The following is a 6,663-nucleotide window of genomic DNA, read 5'->3' on the forward strand; positions in this document are numbered from 1 at the left end:
GGGTCACAATCAAAGGGTGTTGATTCATCAGTTATGGCATTCACAGCTTGGAACCCCCACATTTCATTGTCATCTTCCTCAATGGTCTGGGAGGCTATTCCCTTTCTCATGACAGCTTTGATCGGGGAAGCAGGAATTGTGATTGTTTTCCCGTTGAAAGGGACCCTGATCTTCTGGTGGAGAGCTGAGGTAACTGACTTGACGGCGTGAATCCAGGGATGTCCCAGGAGCATATTGAAGGAGGCGTCGATGTCGACCACCTGAAAACTGGTTTGCCTTTCCAGTGGTCCGGTTGTGACAGTTAGAGTAATGAGCCCCGCGACCTTGCGACGAGTGTCGTCGTAGGCGCGTACTCCTTGATTTGTTGGGACCAAATCAGCTTCCTTAATACCCAGCTTGTGAGCAGTCTTGAGGGGAATGACATTTACCGCAGATCTGTCATCTACAAGGACCATGGGTACATTCTTCTTGAGACATTGTACGGTAATGTACAGGGCAAGGTTATGATTGGCTCCGAAGGGAGGGATATCTTCGTCAGAGAAGACGACTGGGTTATTCAAGTCAGGGGCGTCCCTCGTCATATGTGCCACTATTTCTTCAGGGGAAGAGGTTGAGGGCACAGTTAATTTTCCCAAGGCTTGTAGCAAAGCCTGTCGATGCTCAAAGGATGTCGTGATCAGTTGCCAGATCAAGATCTCGGCTTTTGCCTTCTGAAGCTGCTTGAGGATCGAATTCTCGGGAGCTCTTGGTTGAGTGTCTACTTCCGGGACGACTTGGTCGTTTGTTGTTGGAGTGACCGCTGAATTGTTCGGGTTTTGATAGGGGCGTCCGGACCGGGTAAGGTGACCGATCTCTTTCGCCCTTTTCGCTTTCCCTGGGACAATATAGACATCTTCAACATCATCTCTCCAGATGCCATTGATTTCAGGATCTCGAAGGCACCTTGGAGGGGTATTTCTTGGTGGGCAGTTTTTGTGAGGGATATTTCTGTGAGGGTAATTTTTGTGGGGCTGATTATTGTGAGGGTGATTATTGTGAGGATGATTATTATGAGGGTGATTATTGTGAGGGTGATTATTGTGAGGTGCATGCCAGAATGGTCGCGGGAGCAATCCGTCCTGGTGAGGGTAGTTTTGGGCGCTCGGGGCACTCTCCCTCGGGCGTGGTGGTGGAGGATTGAAGATAAGCCGGCGGTAGGCATCGGCAAGTCAGGTAATCCTCTCGGAGAGGCTGGCTATGGCTTCCTCAACCTGTTGGAACATGGTGAGCATAGTTGCGGCACTGAACACAAATACCCCGTCTGAGGGATCTTTCTCCAAGGTGTTCACCTCGTCATCAATTGGCAGGATGAGGTGAGAGCAGTCCAGAGTTGTTTCATCATTGGAGATAGCGTGGATTCCGAGAGGGTTTGTTTTGTTGTTTGGCTTAGTCGGTGGGGGTAAAGGCAATTCCCCTTTCTCAATCATGTCTTGGATGATGTGTTTTGAGTTTGAAGCAGGTTTCTGTATCATGCCCTTTCCCTTGATGGTACTGACAGTAGGCATTGGGATTCCAGAAGCGGGATTTCTTAGCATCGGTCGGATCCAGGGTGGGTCCGATTGGTTGTAACTTTCCCGGGTCCATGAGCCTCTTCAGGGCACTTGCATAAGTTGACCCTATGTTAGTGAACACTCTCTGGGGGCGCTCAGCTCTCTTAGCAGATGGTTCAACGAGGTTGACCTCATCGATCTTGTTCGTTTGACCATAAGGGCGAGATCCGGTTGAGGTGGATCCCTGGTAGCCTCTGCCAGTGGTCTTGGCTAGGACACCCTTTAGGAGGTCATCTTCAATGCGTGCCCCAGAATTTGCAGATCCTGGAAGGTCTTAATATTTTGATACCTCAGTAAGTTGGTATACACTGGGCAAAGATTGTTGATGAACTAATTTTCCACCAAAGTTGATTCGCTCGGCTTGCTAACCAGCTGAGTACTTACCCTCCTCCAACGGGTTAAGAACTCGGTAAATCCCTCCTTGTCGTTTTGGGTTAGGACCTCAAGGGTACGGGTATTGGCTTGGATTTCAACATTGTCAGCGTATTGCTTAGCAAATTCAACCGCGACCTCATCCCAGGTAGTAAGGTTCTTCGGGTCAAGGGAGTAGTACCATTGGTGAGGGATCGGTTCCAAGGATGATGGGAAGATCTGGGTGAAGAGCTCCTGTTTGACCCCTTTTATGGCCATGTAGTCTTTGAAGGCATGGATATGATTGAGCGGGTCCTCCACTCCTTTGAACTTAGGTACATCAGTCAGGGTAAAGTTGTCGCGTAATTGACCCCAACAGGTTCAAACCTTCGGTTGTTCTCAAGATGGATACTGTTACCCCGGGCTAGGAGCTGTTCTTCCAAGAGCTTGAGCCTTTTCTCAGTTTCAGTCAAAGGTAGAGTATTATGTTCTCCAGCTTCTTTGTTTTCCAGGGTGTCGATACGGGTCTCGACACGATCCAGGGTAACCTTAAGCGCGTGTGAGTTTGGGGCTAGCCGAGCGATCGTGACATCCCTGTTGTTATCATTGTTCTTGCTGTTGACAGACGAAGTTGAAGACGGGGCCATGGTTCTGAGGCAGAAAAACGGCTCACATTACAACTCAATCCGACACGGTTTGAAGACTGAACGTAGACAACACAAAGGACGAGACAAAGGTTAGACTCAACAAGACGATGATGACCGTGTGTGGTACCTCGGTGCTGACGCGATTTATGACGTGACGGTGTTGACCGAACCTTTGACACGTGTCCAACGTAGCGGCGTGACGCCATTGGACGAGTCTCGTGGTGAGATGACTCATAAGTAAAGACCCATACGTACGTTTACTTCGACTCGATAGACACGAGGCGGAATTGGAATGGTGGACTGAAGTTTTCGAAAATAGAAATTTTCAAAAAGATTCCTTTGTCGCTTTATGGACGGCTTCCGAAGATAGAGATCTCCACAAGTCGGTCAGTTGAAAGGGTTATCTTATGTTTATTTGCAAAAGACGGTTTTGAGTTGGAGTCGGCTCAGAAAACAATGCATTGCTTCCCAAGACGGTTTTTGAAATTCAAAATTGTATGTTTTAAAAATCGAGTTTGAAATGTTTGAAGAGGTCTCGGGGACGGCGCATGGTCCTCGGGATCTCGAAAGTGTCTCGAGAAAAGGGTGTGTGCTTTTCTCGGGTTTTGAAAGAGCCATTGTCGGCGTGAGACGGGTTAAAGTCAGTGTCTAGACGCGACGATTATAATGGCGTAAAAAGGTGATTTGAAATGGTTGTAGAAAAATGGGTTTGAAAATCGTCATTACGAAGGCCTAGAAAGGCGTGTTGAAATGGTTAAAAAAACCGAGTTTGAAAATCGTCATTACGACGGCCTAGAAAGGCGTGTTGAAATGGTTATAAAAACCGGGTTTGAAAATCGTCATTACGACGGCCTAAAAAGGCGTACAACGGTCGGCAAAAAACCGAGGTTTGAAATGGCCATTATAACGGCGCAAAAAGTTGATTTTGAAGGTTTGAAAATGACGCGGAAGGACTTATGATCAAGTAGCACATAAGCACGCACAGTTCATTATATTATGCATTATGCTGACACGGGTTTTGGCTTAGAAGGGTGGGTTACACACCAAGCAATCAAACCCCGATTTGCGAGAAGGATACCAATCCAAACAAAATGTGTAAGGAGGGTGATACGTGCATATTCTATACACTTTATCTGCAGTTTTGGCACGTATTTCCATGCGTATTTGTTAGCCTTAAGCTACTATTTCTCCCGAAACGGTTTACTTTGCATTTTCTATGATTTATTGTAGGAATGAGTGGAAGTAAGCTAAATCGAGCCTGAACCGTCCTCCGGAGGCAACTTCAGGGAAGCTTGGAAGAAGGAGGTTCATACTCACTCACCTCGGGATGCGTGCATTGGAGTGAGGAGCTGTTTTTGAAGAAAAGAAGTGTTTCTGCACAGCACCATCAGTCGATCGACTATGCTGTAAAGTCGATCGACCATCGAAGTTCATCGACGCCTCTTTGGATTGCTACCATCGGTCGATCGACCATCTTTGGCCGATCGATCGACCGATCTGAGTTGAGATTTATTTCTCCGTGTTAGACTTTTAAAAGCCCAACTTGTAATTAACTTTTGGGTATCTTTTATCAGTAGAACACAGCAATTATTAGGTTATGCTTTCCATTATTGGAAAAATCAGTTTTTAGATCTAGCTTTGGGAGCGAAAAACCCCGAATTGGATTACGTTGTTCATCGTATTGATTAGTAAGTTTTATGCAATTTTCTTCTTCTTCAATTTCTTGTTGTTTCAATTACTTTGTTCTCACTTAAATTTCAGAAATTTCAATCATGTTAAATTTATCTGTTGCCTTTAATTCTGTAGTTGGTATAATTTTAATTATGCGTAGGTAATTTCTTTGATTGGGAACTAGGTGAGCCATGGCGTAAATTAGGATTGTTTTGTAGTATGAATCCTTCCGTATTAGTCTTGTTGTCTTTTGATAACCCTTTTTACTACATTTAAAGATTAGTAATTTGAATTATCGTTAGATTTGGAATTTTCCCTGAGCGAAAGCTTTGAGAAATTCTAGGGAATTAATAGACCGTAAGGTTAATTGAGCTTCGATCGAAAGGCTAGCTTGTGTTCCCTGAGACCGTATTATGAGATCTATGCTACCTTACTGACCTGACATCTGCCATGGTGAACCGAAGTTCCCGGTCTTCTTTTTATCTTGTTGAGAATTTTCATTTTAGCAATTAGTCAATTTAGTCAACCAATCTCAAAACCCCCCAATTAATTGTTACTTTTATAGACTGAAAAATAGCAAACAAAATCAACCTTGTCTCTCTGTGGTTCGACCCTTACTATCACTAGCTATAGTTATAGTTTGGAATTATAAATTTAATTTTGATACAAAACGACGGTATCAAATTTTGGCGCCGTTGCCGGGTAGACGGTGTAATTCTGTTTGCTTTATTTTAGTTTATTTTTCTTGTCTCAAGGAACTTTGGTTCCTTGAGGCTGTTGCTTACCTTTGCTCCTAGTTTTGCTTTTGCACAGTTAGAAGACAGGTTTTTTGAGAGGAAGACTTGAGTACTCTCATTTTGGCAATTATGGCTACAATTTATGATAATCTTCAGCCGAAGGAGCACCACCTTCCAAAGGGGCACCAGTTACCTACCCCTACTACCAGTAACTTCGAATTTGGTTCCTCTTATATCGATTTAGTGGAGCGAAATCAGTTTGCTGGTCTACCAGATGAGGACCTCTTGAAGCATATGGAAATTTTCACGGACTACTGCTGTTCCATACCTATGCCAGCTGGGGTGACTCAAGATGAAGTAAAGGGGTTGATGTTCTTATACTCCTTGAAGGATTCGGCGCGAGATTTGTACCGCTACCTTGACAGGGTAGCAGCTGGAGTCACGAATTGGACATCTCTAGCATTAGCCTTCTACAAGAAGTACTTCCCACTTTCAAAGACTGACGCCTTGAGAAACAAAATCACAAGTTTCCAGCAAGGAGTTGATGAGGATTTTTGTGAAGCATGGGGACGTTTCAAAAGTTTGGTCCGAGCTGTCCCTCATCATGGCTTCCAGCAGTGGTACCTTTGCAACTTATTATACAATGCTTTATGTGATGATTACAAGGTCATCCTGGACGCAGCTGCGAATGGTAGGTTTCAAAACAATACCGGTCAGAATAAAGGTTGGAATACTATCGAGGAGATGGCAGTCCATAAAGCTGAGTTTGGAAGTTCACGTGGAAATTCGCGAAAGCAAAGTAATGAAATGAGTGCCGTTGTGACACTAATTACTTCTATTACTGCCCGTCTCGAGAAGCTCGAGATTTCTGAAGCTTCCAAGGAGAAAGTTGAATTACCTGTTCAAAACTCAGATGAGATCGAGAAGTTGAGAGAAATGGTCCAACTCCTTTTGGTTCAAGTGGCGAATATGGAAGCAGCCGGGATTGAGTCCTCAAAGAATTTTGTGAAGCAATTGGAGAATATAGAGGCTAAGCAAGTCGAAAATTCTTCAAACAGATGTGAAGGGCCAATTGAAACGATTAATGCCATTAATCTCAGAAGTGGCTTCTCTTATGAAGGTTCCGACAAGCCAAGAGGAGACTCGGAAAATGATGAGGAGGCTAGTTTAATTTCTGGTGCAAAAATGAGCTCAACTGCCAGTACTTCTGGTTGATCGACCAACATTGTCAGTCGATCGACTGCAGCGTCAGATAAAATAGTTTCTAATCAGAAACTATTCACACCTAGCACAGGAAGTCGATCGACCAACATTGTCAGTCGATCGACTGAGACACCTGACGAAATCAATTCTGAACAGGAACTGTTCACGCCCAGCCAAGTTGGTCGATCGACCACTCATATCAGTCGATCGACTGAGATCCCAGTACAGGATGCAAATCCGTCAACTAGTTTGCATGATTCTTCACTCATTGACGATTTGACGGGGGTTTTAAACCTACGGAAGCCGAAGGTTACTGATCCTACGACCAGTGTTGCAGTCCCGTATCCGGAGCGTTTGAAGGCTACTAAGCTGGAGCGTAAGTTTAGTAAGTTTCTGGAGATGGTCCAGAATCTCGAGGTAACGGTTCCTTTCACTGATTTAATTACCCAGGTACCCTCTTATGCT

At 44.7% G+C, this 6,663-nt stretch overlaps 1 non-coding gene across 1 annotated transcript; it reads right to left on the reverse strand.

Moving 5' to 3' along the window:
• Nucleotides 1-5,497: 5,497 nt before the first annotated feature.
• LOC141654474 (small nucleolar RNA R71) lies at nt 5,498-5,606 on the reverse strand. Its single transcript, XR_012548033.1, has one exon. It is a non-coding gene; the product is annotated as a small nucleolar RNA R71 (small nucleolar RNA).
• Nucleotides 5,607-6,663: the final 1,057 nt, after the last annotated feature.

Source organism: Silene latifolia, chromosome 4 (genome assembly GCF_048544455.1).
Source record: "Silene latifolia isolate original U9 population chromosome 4, ASM4854445v1, whole genome shotgun sequence".
Classification (NCBI taxonomy): domain Eukaryota; kingdom Viridiplantae; phylum Streptophyta; class Magnoliopsida; order Caryophyllales; family Caryophyllaceae; genus Silene; species Silene latifolia.